Genomic DNA, 16,409 nt, shown 5'->3' on the forward strand with positions numbered 1-16,409 from the left:
CGCCTGAGGGGCTCGGTTTGGGCGGGCGCAGGGGAGCTGCGACTTCCGGGGACCCCGCGGAAGAGCGGGCGGCTGCCCAGGCCGAGCCCTTCCCTGCGGGCGGGAGCGAGAGCGGGCCGGGCCGCGACGGGGAGCCGGGGCCTGACTCGGGGCGTAGGGGAGGGTGAGCCCCCGCTCCCTGTGCTCCTCCTTGTGCCTGGCCGCGGGCTGCCTCAAAAGCACCTGGTTATGGGCCTTCCCTGTTCTAGGAGGAAAGGGCAGGACAGAGATTGTTCCAGCCTGGAAAAGCTTGTGTCTGGTCTGGATGCTGCCCTTCTAGCAGGGAGGAGCCGGGGACAGGTTGCTGCCCTGGTTGTGCTGGAGGAGGCTGGCTTCCTTGCCAAACCGGGGCACCATGTGCTGTGCGGTGAGGGAGCAGGGCTCGCTCGTCCCGCTGCACAGGGTGCCATGCTGCATGGCTGGCTGCCTTCTCTGGCTGTTGGTGAAAGATGTGAACTGTATTTTTGGCAAAGGGTATGCCTGCCTGCGTGCTACAGGCATAGGCCTGGTCTCTATTAGATATCTGCTGCATTCACAGGGGGCTACCACTGGCAAAATTGTATTACCCACTGGTAGTTTGTTCACTTTACCGCTCAGCTGGACCACAGGCAGAGACATGTAAGCTACCTTTCCTGTGAATCATCTCCAGCCTGTCCAGAATTGGGAACTGAAGGCTTTGAACTCGCATAACCACGATGAGCTCTGCATTCTTCAAGGCATAAGTATTCCCCAAACCTCATGTATGAGGAAGTGCCCGGAGAAGAAAGGCTGTGGGGCTACAACTGAGCTGGAGCTAAGAAACCTTCATTGCTAACTCCATGCAGCAGCATGTGTGTGCATCATGTTCCCCTTCTCCTTTAGTTCCCCTGCTATCATGGCTTCCCACTGCTTTTTGCTGTCCTGAGTATCCCAGCTTGCTGTTATTCTGGCTAACAAAGAAAGGATTGTATATAATGGGGCTGGCTTGAGGCCTGTAAGATGAGCAGTTGGTGAACAGTTGAATGTAGCTCCCATTTGGGCCACAGCGTGTTTTCAGTGATGGGTTTGTGCTGGGGGGTGATCAGTGAGGAAGCTGAGTTCACAGCAGTGGGAGGAAGCAAGCCAGCACCACCTCACGGTGGTTGCACCAGTAATTGGTCATACCAGCCTCGCAGACCACGTGTGGACCCTCCTCTGCCCAGGCCTTGCTGATGGACCACAGGGGACTTGGGAAATTATTGTCATCTCTTCTCTATAAACCTTACCTGGAGCCCAGCCCCTCTCCCCAGGTCCCCCCAAAATGAGGTATGTACCTGGGGGGTCTTGAGTGTATGGAAATTTAGGCATGCAGCTCAAAGGCAAGGCTAACTGTCAGACAACAACAGGTGCACCAGTGAGTTTTCTGCTTAACACAATGTAAAACTTTGTGTTCTGTTGCTTTTAATGTTTTTATAATAGCAAATTTTAAAGGATAGAAATCATGAGATAGGTGTTTACCTTGGATATCTGACTTTTTGACACCATATCATGGTGCAAGTTTTCCCTTTCCTCAAAGGAAAGATCTCGGGTTTTGATGGGCCTGTCCTTAGATACTATAAAATCAGCAACTGTATAAAATCTTCTGCTGTATACACATTTGTGAGCACTGAAAGCAATAGCAGTTTCTAGTAAGAAACGATCAGCAGCTATTATATGTAAAGATCTGCTGGGACCACAACAACAGTTCTGCCTTGGTGTTTATGCCACACCCATAGCTAAAATGGACACCCCACTAGCTTCTTCCATGCCAAGATAAGCAGTCCTGCTGTGTCCTCAGGGCTGCTGTAATGTGATATGGTAATACCCTGGAGTAAACCTAATGACTTTGTAAAGAACCAACTTGTAGCAAAGTAGAAAGTATTAAAGATTAATCTTATTGATTCATGATTTCAGTTAGAGAATTTCAGAATATTTTATTATTGCAAACAGTGCATATTTGTAAATGTTCCTCTGGAGTATGATCAGCTGGTTATTGTCTTCTTATTTGCTTGCTGTGCTGTTTCTCTTAAACATATAGATTGTGATGGAAAATTCAATATTTTTGTTTTGTGACTTTCCTAGTAAATATATTCTATATGTCATCTGGTAGTACCAAATTTCTTTTACCACCCAAAAGAACTTTTAGTGCCATAACTGTGAAGAATAACATTCATGTCTTAAACTAACTGAGGTCACCACTGACAGCCTTCAAAATAACAACACACAGGAGCATCTCCAGAGTCCTGCAGTAAATGTTATGGAGTGTTTAGAGGCCCAGATGGGTAGGCTGGATTTTAACATCCGGGAGAGAGAATTTAGTAGACAGTAATTTCATGTCTGCCCTTCTGCCCTATTACCCATGCAGACCATCTGAGGAAGGAAGAATGATTTGTACTGGAGGAAAATCAATATGCGAAGAGGGAATATGTTAGGTTTTGAGTTTAAAAGGTGGTTCTTTATGAGCGTATTGTTTTTTTCTGCTTGGTTGACAAAAAGTAGATTCTCTGATGGTTTATAACATGTCAGATTACAGTCTCAACTAAATTGATTTAAGGGATAATTTCTAAATAGAATTTCATTTGTGATTTAAATAATGGGTTTATGTTGTGTCTCTTTTTTGTTAAAGAAAACAAAAGAGTTTATAAACTGTTAAAACGCATCTAGTTGCAAATGAGGATAATCTGAACTTTAAAGTTTCTTGTTTAACCTGACTGAAGCTCAGTGGTCAAAATACGCAGGAATCTAGTGGAAGAGCATTTTCTCTAGAAGGATAGCACAGGACTGGAGCATGTCGTCCTGAGAGATTTTGACATCTCCATTTTTGAAGGTTTTCATGACAGGTTTAACTGAACAGCACCATGGCTGACCTGACCTTGTTGCAGATAGGCCTACTTCAAGTGGGAGGTTGGCTTGGATAAGCTCCAGAGAGTCTAGCTAACCAACACCAGTATGGTTTTCAGGTCCCCAGCCTTCCTTGGCCTGTAAAGATACTAACACTGGCTAGTATGTTCTGTGAAACATCATGTGACATGCTTCCGGCTGGTCTCCTTTCTGATTCTTTAATTTCTTGTAGTTACGAGCAATATCAGAAGCTTTAAGTCTCTCTGTTGGAATTTTTCTGCAAATAATTTCTTTGTTTTTTAAGGTATTTCTTGACTTATTGTATATTTGTTTCAGTTATCCGTTATGTTCTCTGTTAACCGGTGGATGTTGCGTTTTTATTTATAGATACATTTTTTCTTGTCTGTGTAAATTGCATTTTAATGGAACTTGATTTTTCTGTTAGAATATGCAATATTATTTGATTGATTAATAAAACTATCCAGAATATAGAAGAATTAGGGAAGGAAATTTGTCAAAACAGGTTTTGCATTGGAAACAAGTTAATTGAATGCATGCGGTTTCATCTGAGAGATGTCCTTCAAGATTTTAAAACTAGTAAATCTGATTTTTGCAACTCTCTGCTAACCTAAGAACAAAACCAAGCAAAATAAGTCATACTATTTTTTCAGTGCCACTTGCTTTTTCTGCTTTGAATTACATAGTTGTTGATCTGATTTTAAGGAGTCATAGAACCGTAGAACAGCCCAGGTTGGAAAGGACCTCCGAAGATCATCTGATCCAACTTTTCATGGGAAAGGGAGCCTAGATGAGATTATCTAGCACCCTGTCCAGTCACATCTTGAAAACCTCCAGTGATCGGGACTCTACAACGTCCCTAAGGAGGTTGCTCCAGTGATTAATTGTTCTTTCTTATGTCCAGGTGAAATTCCTCCCAGTGCAACTTGTACCCATTGCCCCTTGTCCTCTCCATGTGGCTCCTTGTGAAGAGAGAGCCTCCATCCTCTTTGTAGCTGCCCTTTAAGTACTGGAAAGCTGTGATGAGATCCCCCTGAGCCTTCTCTTCTCCGGGTAGAAGAGACCTAACTCCTTCAGGCTTTCATCACAGGGCAGGTTCTCCAGCCCTTTGATTATCTTTGTGGCCCTCCTTTGGACCTCTCCAGTCTGTCCACATCTTTCTTGAATCGTGGGGATCAGAACTGGTCACAGTACTCCAGGTGCAGCCTGACAAGCGCTGGGTAGAGTGGGATGATCACATATCTGTCTCTGCTAATAATGCCCCTGTGGATGCAGCCCAGGATCCGATTTGCCTTTGCTGCAGTGGCACACTGCTGACTCCCGTTCAGCTTGCTGTCCACTGGGACCCCCAGGTCTCTTTTGGAAAGGCTGCTCCCCAGCCACACGGATCCTAGCCTGCGCTGGGCTCTTTGTTTATGTCCTCCCAGGTGCAGGACCTTGCACTTGTCTTTGTTAAACTTCATACGTATTTTGATTTAGTCTTTCTCTGAAAGATTTTATCAACATGTAGAAAATCTTCATTTGAAAAATCTCGAGGTGCTTATGATAAATGTGGCTTTTTTTTGAAAGAAAGTTTAGGAAGTAAAAATTTGGGGATTCCACTATACAGGGCAGAGCGTGTTCTAAAGGTGCATTTAGTCTTTTGGCATGAAAGCTGTTCTTCTGAAAAAAAAGTTTGTGATTCCTGTGGTTTGGCACTAAGCTTAATATCTGAATTTAATGTAGAAGTTTGGTGAGACAAAGTTTTAACATTAAATTCTAATGTTTCTGCAGTTTGAGGTCTTCTGCATGCACAAAATCAGAGTAAAGAACAATTATAATCACTAAAATAAAATGCTTACTTATTTTTTCTTCGTGGCAATGAGTTGCTACTCCCATAAGTTCAGATGGGTCTAAAAAAAAAAAAGTCTTGTTCATAGACAGTGTCATTAAATTTGGCACAGATGGCCAGGTATTCTGTATGTGTAAAAAAAATAAGCTGATCTGTGTTTAAGAAAATATTTCAGCTGATGATCATTGCTGTGTATGCAAGATTTAGTCTGCTGTTTGCAAATAGGAAAATGGAAAAAGTAACTATGTCCGATGCCAGATGCTATTATGTAAAGATTGATCGTGACTCCTGATTAAACACAAAAATAAATGAAGAGCCATCCTTGAACATTTGGACAAGGGGTCTGGTTTAGCAATGCACCATTTCTCATTTTTTCTGTTGCTGTTCCACTAATGTCAGTCTTTTCCATTTTGAGACTTCTTGCTAGCTGCTACCCAAATTAAAGTCTTGCTCAAATAGTGAGTGTGCTGATCAACTTTTTAGGCTAAGGTGAAGAACTGGTATATAGCAGTATATTGGCATATGCTTTGTTATTTTAGTTTTTCTGCATGCTTAATGGCAAGTTTCTTAGATACTACGCTCTGGAGAAAGATGTGAAACTGCTATAGGATACTCTTTGAACATAAATTTAACGCGAGATATTAAAAAACATTCCAAATGTGTTCATCCTCTCATTTCCCAGATGGAACTCCAATTCTTTATTTTTAAGAAGCAACATGAAAAATCATTTCATGTCTGTATTAAATCCTACCTCAGCTTTCTGCTTTCTTTGTTTTTATCTCTCTTCCAGATGTTTATGTTTTTCTTAAAGCTCATTATATTGCTGTCTGTAGTGTCAGAGTTGTTTAAGAGTTGTTATTAGTTGTTTGAGAATTAATGCAACCTTTTTTCTTCCTCCTTGGCAGCTGGGCACAGATGCTGCATCTAGCCCCATAATACCTTGTGTCACTTGGAATGATACGGACTTTTGGTGGAGCATGAATGCACAATCGGTATAGTGCGGTCGTTCCTTGATCTTACGTATAGGACCTGGAAGCTTTCTTACATGTTGCAACTTAATATATAGGATCTTTGTGAGTCTTCTTGCAGTGTACCTGATGTAGAAACTTGTACAAGTGGTTATATGAGGTAAAATCATTGTCCTTAGATGAAATTTCGTGTTGTCCATTTAATAGACTAACTTTTTCTCATGTTGCTTCACATGTCAGTCTAGCCTATAGCCCATTCCTTCTGGAAGGGGGGCTGCTAAGGGCTGGTCAAGTAGGTCGACTTGGCAGGCTGCAAGGGCTTTCTGCTCATGGGCTGAGGGGTTTATGCTCTTGGATTTCAGCAAAAGCTTCTTCTGGCCATGCCAAATGAGCCTATGCAAAGGAGGGGAGCTACTCAGAAGGTGCATTCTCCTACTGCTCTAACAGTAGGAAAGAGGATGTCCAGGAGTAAGTTGTTACTGCCATAGCAATTCAGGCTGTCCACTTCTGCATGGCGCCTGTCTCAAAGGTTCCTCGAACCGGGAAGGGAGCGGGCTGTGGGAATAGTCAGGTACACACGGGTGCCAGTTCAGAGCATTCATGAGAGCGACTGGATTTTTGCACAAGTATAGGTTGAGTTGACCTGTACTTGCATAATGACCTGTTCTTCAAGGAGGCATAAAGCTTTTAAGATTCTGCTAACAACTCTTTCAACAACATAATTCACACCAAATAAATTTTTTTAAAAATATGCTTTTTCAAAAATGGGGGGTTTATCTTCCTCCCAACATACCTTATTTGGGCACTTTAATTGAAAAATATTACTTTGCTTTTAGTCCCTGGTATATAGAATCTGGTCACTGGTTCTTTTTGCACTTTTATCACTCAGGTAATTTAACAACCACGTTAAAATTTTACATGTGACAGTTATCCAAGCTGAATAAGCCTTTTTCTTGGTGGTTCTCCTAATGAAGTTCGTGATTGACAAGATCTGCCAGCAGACTGTCAGCTCGTGGTATTATGTTTCTGTGTGTTAGGGAGGAAAAAAAGACTAAATGGTGATTTAAAAAAAAAAAATCCAAAACAATAATGAGAAAACAGACATTCCATGTTGTAGAAAGTACTGTGTTCTGTCCAAAGTGGTAGTTTGTAGCTGAGATGAGAAACGCAGGAAAAAATAAAATTGTCAGTTCTAGCTAGCAGAGCTGTCTTGACTTCTTTGTAGGAGTAAGGTGACTGAACTGCAGCTTTACAATATACGTTTTTTCCCTTGGCTATGCAAACAAAGCAGATAATTTATTTTTCCTTCTCTCTATGTAATTGCTGGCTGTGTTCTGAGTGGTAATAAATGTTAGGAGTTTTTGAGCTAATTTCCTGCACGATAAATATGTGGCTATCTCTGTAACCTACTTGAAAAGTATAAAGAAGTCAGGGCTGCAAGCAGCTGTGGTATTCCTGAGCCCTGGGTGCAGGATGGTTTCCATCCCACGCTGTTGCAGACACTTGCTTTGGCCTGGCAGCTGCATGACCCAAAATCATGGGCAAATAGGCACTGCACGTTTGCAGATCAGTTTTGTAGAGCATTCACACAGATTTGTGGTTGGCCTTATTAGTATCTCTTTCTTTGGAGAGTTAAATTTTGGCCATTATTTTGGTGACCTCATAACTTAATAGCAAAATATCTGCATGGTATTTTAGGGTCTTTTATGTATATTGCCTTATTCTATCAGAATGATGTATGCTTGAATAGAGAAGTTGGTATTTTAAGAGCTCTGGATGGTGCTTGATCCGCTGACTAGGATGGGAACTATGAAAAGGACTGAGATGATTACACTCTGAATTGTAGTAAAACATGGAAATGCATGCACTTTTGGGGAAAATCTAGAGGCATAAGAACATGATTTTGGATTGTCAGACTTTGGGTCTGACAGTATTGAAGTATTTCCATTTGACTTCAGTATTCTATATATAAAATATTTTGGAAAGACAACTAAAGTGTTCTGTTCCAAAAATGTCAAAACATAACCACAGTAGATACCATCAAAACATATTTCTCTGAAAAGAAATTTTAAACCAAATGGAAACAGTTTTGCCAAATGTTTTGATTTTTTGATAGTAACATTTCCCAACTGAAAATCATTCCATCAAAGTTCTGTTGATCATGTTCGTTAGGAGTTGCTGTCTTGCATTTAAAGGTACAATGGTGATGGTCATTTTCCAAATGTATTCACTTTACACTTGTAAAATTATGCTCTTCCTAAACAGTAAAGGATATCTACGCATTTGTTTTGATGTAATTTTCTTGACTTCCTTTTTTTTGGCCAAGGAGAGTTTTGAATAGTAATAACTTGGAGGGAGAGTTTGGAACATGTGCATCGCATGTGTACATGGAGTTCTGGAAAAACTGAAATTTTTATAGTTAGAAGACAAATGAGTGGGGGTTTGCTCAAAAGACTGATTACTGGACTTTGTTATTTTAGTAAAGGCAACCAAATTGAGTAAATCCGATGTGTTTGTTATCCAAGACATTATTTGCATTCTTTGTATAGCACAGCAGAACAGGGACATTTTTCTTTTTACATAAGATTTAATTACCAGTAGGATTTGTTTGAGAACTAATGAGAGTAAGAGAAAAATTACTGCCTCTGGCAGTGATTCATGCCAATAGACACATGCATATGATTTCTGGTAAACAAACACTTTGGAATGTAGTAATAGTTTTTAAGTATTGAAATGCTGTCCTAGCTCACCTGCTCCTTTCCTTACTCTTGGATGTGGCTTTAACATTTAGTTCCTAACTGTATCCATCTGTATGCTGCCCATGATGAAAAGGTGCTGACCTCGTAACATCAAGATTTATTCAAGACACAGTAGACACAGGCTATTTTTTTGAAGTATTCTTTAGAAGATCAGCATTCTAGATTTAAAAAAAAAATGAAGTAATTTTGCAAAAAAAAAAAGAAACTGCGGTCTATCAGGCAACGTTTAGAACCACTGCAGCAGTGGATAGCAAGGATGCTGTCTGAACTACCTCTGGGATAAAGCTCTTCTCATGTTTTTTTGGGTTTGCTGACCAAGAAAGTACAGTCCTAGATTGTACGTGGTTGTCTGCTTTTCCAAGAAAAATGGGCACAAAAAGAAAACTTTCTTGATTGTTTACTTGTGTGCTTGAATACTTGGTCCAGCTGTTCCATGACTGTTTTGCACAGAACTTGGTACAGAGGATGTCCTCAGTGAGGAATGTTTTTTGGGATTCTTCTTGATATTATAGTTCTTTCTCAAGAATGGAGATGCCGTAAATCATTCAGACAATATTCTGGCTAGGATGGCATTATGGAAAATGGCCTTTTCCCCTTACATTTTCTTCTACTTTTTATTCTATTCCTTTTCACCTGATCTCTGTATAAAATTCTAACATTTTTTTCAGGACGTCAATGCACAACTGAACATTTAATATGATAATAGTGAAAGAATTCAGTTGTGTTCAGATGCTGTCTTACTTAACAGAATGTGCATGAAATAAAGTCTTTAAATTATTTTTCAGGAAAATCTGAAGAACCTGTTCTGTGAATGGCTAAGTGCCAGGCTTAGCTAGTATTCAGAGACTCATAATACTTAGGGCTAGACTTTTCTTCAGCATCATATTTGTTACAAAGTCTTGGGAAAAGCTGCTGCTTAGATATATTTTTCTAACTTTTTGAATAAATAGGAATTGGTTAAATCACATTTAAGTTTTCTAAAGAAAAGAAGCCTATGCATAAAATAAACACTGTGTGTGTATGTATGAATGTATTGGTATCAAGAGGTCAGGAATTACCTTCTGCTCCATCAGAGTAATCCTTTATCAAAAATCCCTGTTTAAAGCAAGCTGTGAAGCCATTGTGGAAGCTATAGCAAGTATGATAGGTGTGTTAGTCTTATTACAATTGAATCGCAGTGCTTTTTTTTTTCTTGATAGCATTTAGATCAAAGATGTTTCACTTAAATTTAGAAAATGCTGATTTATAAGTTGACATAATTAACTGTATTTTTTAATATACTTTGCAAGAATCTAGTATTTAAATAAATACAGCTCCATGAACTTTTTACATCAAATCAGCATGAGATTCAAAATGTCTTATGGGATTCTGAATATGACAGCACTGAGATTCTCCACAAAACTTCATTGCCAGGTCTTGACAGTCCTTCTGAGTCTGGCATTTCCTGGTCTGGAACCATAAAAGACCTGTTTCTAAATCATTACCTTGTATAAAAGTAAGACAGTCTTACTTTAGCTGCCAGAGAAAGTACATGTTTTAAAAAAAAATGAAAATCCTTCCCTGTGGCATTTTGTGATTATTGGCAATAATCACTAATCCATTATGGTATTGAAGCTTATATAATTTAACTTAGTTCTGTGACTTTAAGTGCCTATGAGAATAATTTATTGTATCCTGTGAGGTCAGTCTTTACAGAGTTGTCTCCACCTTTCTCTTGCACACTATGTGATTTCTGATAACTAGTATTTGCTTGCAGGACATAGTATTTTTGCTTGGTAGTGTTTATTTACTGGCATTATTTGTTTCTTCAATAAACATACAGATTATCACAAAGCTCAGCTGCAGTCACAGGCAGATGTAAACTTCTCTTCATCGTTTGCATAAGCAGGAGGAATGTGGACACAGGTTTCCTCAGAGCCTTGGTGTTGGAGAAAATCGGTTTATCTGTGGATAGCCACCGTTGATAGTTACGCGTTCAGTGAATGTTAAACACTGTTCTGCAGACTGTGTTAAAATAGCAGTGAAAGAGTTAAATGTAGCGGGGCGGGGGGGTGGGGTGTTTCAGAAGCCATCATTTATTGACATTGTTAATCACAGTTAAGAACAGGGAACTGAGAGTGGAAGGGGCTAGGTACAAGCCATCACAGTTCATCAAGTTTTAGATTGAATCACTAATGGAATTCTTTGTGAAACAATAATTCATTCATTCATCAAAATGTGCCTCCCCTTGTAATCAATGTTTTTATTTATTTAAATAACATCAGACTGCTTCCTTCTCAGGAGAATGTTTTAAAGTCAATACAGCTCAAATGAAGTGTTTAAGACGCAGTATAAGCCACAGTACGTCCTAGAACTTTATAGCCTGAATTATGTTCTGGATGTCAAATAGGAACATGTTGTGTTGCCTTGAAACTAACCTGCTAGTAAGTTCCAGAAAACATCTTTGACTCATCTAAAATATCACAGCATTTTTCTAGTCCAATAAATTAGCAAAGAGGTTTTCAAATTAATGGTCTTCGTATGTAAGCTAGTTTTGAAGGGAGCAACACTTATTGATTGATTTAAGTAGTTTTATCAACGTCCAAAGTAAATTAGATGTCTCAATCATAATGCTTTTTCCCTGACCTGACTAATTTACAATGTGAAAATAAATGTTCAAGTGTTTGTTTACAAAACAATAATGAGAAATGTATTTCATGTAGACCTCTAAATAGGTTTCCTGATTTCCAGAGCTACTGAGCACATATTTTACTAAATATGTTAGTTTATTATTTTCAGTTTGTAATTTATACCACAAATTGCCGCCTATTATTTGCAGATTTTGAATGTGAAGATGAATATTTATCAAACTGGTGGTGGCACCTTCACAATCACCTCCAAAAGCAACGGGAACATAGGATGAACGTAGTCTCACTGGGTACAGCGATGCAGCATTGGGCAAATAGGTATACTATACTTACTTATACAGAACTCCTCATTCTGTGAACTAGTGGCAGTGTTTGCTAACCTATATGGATTTTGAGGCTTGATTGTAGGGTTTTATTTCCTAACAATTTGTTGGAATCCTTGAAGGAGAAATTCTCTATCAATGCAAGTTATTGCTACCATTAGCTAGGGACCTGGTACTTCTGCAACTTCTGTGGGTAATTTGTTCTGAGATTGGAAACCTTTTCTGCTACCTTGGGGAATGAAAGGTCATGTCATGTGTCAAAGGGAAGGTAATCTGCCCTGGTCATAAAATGTTGTACTGAAAACTTTGTTATGATAATTAGAACACTCTTCATACCTCTTTTCCTTTTCTAATATTTCATGTGGTAACCTTAGACAGTACTCGTCTGAGTTATTGAGTTTTAAGCCAGATGTTAATTCCATATTTAGAGTAGTTGTTATCTGAGAAGAACTTCTCCTTACAGTCATGTGCTTATGGGAGGGAAAGAAGTTGCTGTTTGCTGTATGGTTTTTTTGTCTTACTTGCAGATAAAGGCCAAAAAGTGGTACCGTCACTCATGCGAGTGAATATTTTCTTGTGACTTTTAATTAGCTCTTAAGTACTACTACCCAGGGGTTTTTGTAACACATTTTTGGCTTGACATGCAGAACCTTTTGTTGTATATAAATGTACCAGCCTGAACTTAACTCTTGTTCAATAGAATATGTATGTAGAGGTATATATTATAGAAATAGAATAAGGTGACTTTTTTTCCCCCCCTCATAGCGTAAGCCTCTAAGAGAGAGTGTTAAGAGGTTGACTGGAAAACTCTTTAAAAATTACTGACCTTTCCCTTAGCTTTATCTTCACCTTTAAATTTTAACATCTGAATTTAGCATACTTAGGCTTGACTAGATTAAAAGACAATACTTTGTCAGTGTTTCTTTTCTTGCAGAAAGTAAGTTGATCTCTCTCTTTGTCTTCCTGAATATTTCTGATCTCCCTTTCTGTTACAGTGGTTAGATTAAACTGCTTCAGTGCACAGAAGATTTGTCAGCAGGTTTATGAATGACTTCTGTTCACTGGACTAGCATAGCTTAAGTTTTAAATTTAATCTCATTTTTCTGTCTGAGATTAAATTACATATTGTCTGGTCAGACCAAAGTATTGCGTTGTATGTTGGGATCTACAGTTTGGAGAGTAAGAGTGTATGCACCACAATTTTAGAGTTGGAGGCCATACATAGCCCAAAATAAACATTTTGGGTGGTAGGCACTCTTAGCTTCATAACTGGCAGATAGATCATCCATCCTTGTTTTTTAGAGTAACTGGAGGAAAAATAATAGAAAATTGGTGTAATCCTTTTTATTCGTTTTATGTGAAGTAGCTTTCAAGAATGTTGTATTACTTCACTTAGGATTTAGTATGACTTTGATTCATATGTTACTTCTGGACCCCAGTAAGATATGTAGGATATATAGGTCCTGAGAAGATGAGTTTATTTTACTGGAGCTAGCAGAGGTCTCAGGTATGTCTTAGCTGATCATCATTATGCTCCAAAGATCAAGAGCTGTGGGCATACTGCTCCATAACTAGCTTGCAAAAGGTCTGGCTTTTTTCAATGCTTGTTTGTGCTGATAGCACCTGGGAGATACAAGGAGTGGAGAGTGAAAAGCCATGGTGGATAGTTCTGGCGCATTATGCCTGGCGCATAGAGGTGTGTTATGTAATTTATCTGGATAAAGGTCAGCTGTGCCTGCCTCAAAACCTCAAATCTGCCTCTCTGACATGGTCTGTGGGTGAATCAGTCAATCAGCTTTGAGCAGAATATTCTTTTCCCTTCAAGCCTTGCCTCTGTTCACCCATGGTTCCTTCTGCTCTTTTATCATGTAAGAAGCTTCATCTTATTTTCCATGGGGATGAAGTGACAGCAGAGTTTGTACCCATTGCGTTTCTGGGTTACTGTTCCATTCTTGGCTGAGGCTGGGTTTTTCAGCCCCCATTTCTTTTGTGCTGGTGTTATCATCTGTAAAGCTTGTGAAGACTTCCATATTCTGTAACTAATTAAACAGAAAAAATACAGAAGGAAAGATCTAATTCACTTGACTTTCTGTGCCTCAGGTAGCATTCAGGTTGTACAAAATAACCTGCATTTATTTTTTTTCTGAGCCTCTGGTAACATGATCACAGTAGTCTGTATCTGAGCTTCCCAAAACATTTCATGTATTGTCCAAAGGCACTATATTTACAATCCCAAATGTCTAAAAATAATATTCAGAACTCTGTTGTACACACAAGGTAGGGCGGTGATTTTGTTATGCATTCCAAATTGATTTTTTAGGCTCTAGATTTGACTAATAAGCTTTGCATATGTTCGAATTTTCTATGCTGCTAACTATCACAGTGTAATTTCAAATATCCATCACTGTTGTCAAAATTGATGTTGCAAATTTGCTAAACTAAACATGCAGTGCTTTGCTATAAATGAGGGACGGTCATTGAGCCATATGGTGATAGGGGGTCCAGTGGGGGATGTTTGTCACTACTGACTGACTTACAAGAAACAAAAGACTATTGGATAAGCTGTAAAGCTGATAGAAATGGATGAGAGGATAAAGATTGGAGAATAACTCCAGTACTCCAAATCCTGTAGCTTCTAGTGTGTTGTCTATAAGCAGACAGAACAGGTGCTCTGTTACTTCACACGGATTGTTTAATGGTTTATTGATGTCTTTGTCATGAGATGACTGGATCCTATATAATCTCAATGTAATTTCTTTTACTATATTCATTTTGGGCCTATGATGCTTAAATTCTTCTTTCTCAAAAAGCGTAGGTTTACTCGAGCAAAAATCAAGAGGCAAAATTAATTGTCTTTATTACTAGAATCCAAGGATCACTTTTGCAAAGTAAAGCTTTGTTAGGAGACTGTTCTGTACGCTCGAAATTACTAGCATGTCAAAATGACCAACAAAGCTTCACCTCAGATAACCTTGAGAGAACTGTTCCTTAAAGTCTTTCCTAAGTCAAATATCTCAGTTATTATTTTAAAACTATGCTGTCAACATATTTCTAATACTCGTTTCTTTTTCTTTTCCAAGGAATTGTCATTTTTATCATTTGATATTAAAAGATTAATATGGATACTATAACTAGATATTTACTAGATCTAAATCTTTCATTTCAGAAATAATGCTATGCTTCAGAAATATTCTATCAAAATCTCATCACCATCCAGACAAACCACACTGCAGTCCAAGAAGTTAGATTATCCCAAGGCTTTATGCCTTGTTGCTTAATTAAAAAAACCTAAGCACTATTGCTTCATCAAAGACAAATCATTTTCCACTGACAAGTGAGAAATACTTGCATCCAGCAAGGCTGCTTAGCACCCAATGGATTTCTAAATGAACAGTTACAGTCACCAAGAGATGCAATATGGTTAGCCCTCTTCAGGATACCCAAGTCACAAGGTAAACTACATCTCCTGTTAGAATGGAAGGTAACCTCTTGCCATGCTGAAGAGAGAAATTTTGGCCACAGCGTTAGACTGAAACTCTAATCCTTCCGGAAGAGTATAATGGAATTTGTAATGGCAATTCACAGCAGGCCAGGCCTTTTTTAAGAACTGTTCAGAAGTAGCAGCACAGCAAACAGAACGGTGTATATTTGCCTCAAAAGCAAGAAGAGGGAAATGAGCCTTGTCAGGATTTGAACTTGTGGTTTCAAGGCATTCCCCACCTGGTAATTGGACTGCTCAGCTACCCGTGTGTCCTGGTAAGCAGTTGGCAGGGTCTTGGCAGTGAAAGCTTAGCAGAGAGCTATTTGTCATTTCAGGCCATCAGGACACTTTTCATCTGTGGCAAATTCTCTTTCTAGTTCGTGCAGCACATCCTTGCCCTGTGCCTTGTTAACTGAAAAACTTGTTCGATTGAGTCCTTCACTGGTAACCCTCTTTTTTAACCTCTTCTGCAATGTAACATTGTAGTTGCAACTCCAATTAAGATTAAAAGAATGCTTTTATTTGGACATCTTTCCTTTTTTTTTTAACCCTGACCTTCTGAAAAGCACTGCCTTCTGCAGAGATTCTTTACATTTAGAATTAAGCCCATAACCGTTTTTATTTTTAGAAGTATAGCAACAAAAATGTATGTTTCAAAGAACTGCAAAAATAATCACAGTTAACTATGAATAGCACTGATAGTATTCTGGGGGCATGAAGAAGGTGGTGTTTGGGAGCTGAGGATAAATCATGCCTGACCAACATGATTGCCTGGATTTGTGAACAAGGGGAGAGCAGTGGATGTCATTTACCTCCTACTTTAGGGAGGCTTTCAGCACTGGCTCGCACAACATTCTTGTATCCACATTACGGTGTTACAATCTGGATGAGTGGACAACCATGTGCCTTTAAGACTGGTTGGATGCTGCGGCTTAGAGGATGGTAGTTATGGGTCTTCAGGGGTTGATCCTGGCCCTCATCCTGTTTCACATCTTTATCTATGACCCAAAGGAAGCAACAATGCTTGCTCATTAAATTTGCAGATGACACCAAATTGGGGAGCCAATGTGCTCAAGGGCAGGGCTACTGTCCAGAGGGACCTCAGAAGCCTGAAGGAAAAGGCCAACAGCAACCTTATGAAATTTGGTAAGGGCAAGTGCAATGTCCTACACCTGGGAAGGAGATGTCCCAGCCACAGAAGAGGCTGGGGACTGAGTGGCCAGGGAGCAGCTCTGCTGAAAAAGGGCTAGGGATCCTAGCAGGCAGCCAGCTGTGTACCCTGGCAGCAAGGAAGGCCAAGAGCATTCTGAGATGTATCAACAATTGCTCAGCCAGCAGATTAAGGGGAGTGATTATTCCCCTCTACTTAGTGCTTGTTAGAGCGCATCGAGCACTGCGTCTGGTCTTGCCCCCACCCCTCATACAGGAAAGACACGGATAACTTGAAGCAAGCTCAGCAGAAACCACCAAGGTGGTTGGAGGCTGAAGCACTTCCCCTGTGAGAAAAGGCTGAGGGAGCTGGGCT

General features: G+C 39.6%; 1 protein-coding gene across 2 annotated transcripts in view; it reads left to right on the top strand.

The window, feature by feature from the left end:
- LYRM4 (LYR motif containing 4) overlaps positions 1–16,409 on the top strand; it is a 95,452-nt gene that overhangs the window by 239 nt on the left and 78,804 nt on the right. The gene's annotated exons all lie outside the window — the stretch shown is intronic.

This window comes from Gavia stellata, chromosome 3 (genome assembly GCF_030936135.1).
Source record: "Gavia stellata isolate bGavSte3 chromosome 3, bGavSte3.hap2, whole genome shotgun sequence".
Lineage (NCBI taxonomy): Eukaryota > Metazoa > Chordata > Aves > Gaviiformes > Gaviidae > Gavia > Gavia stellata.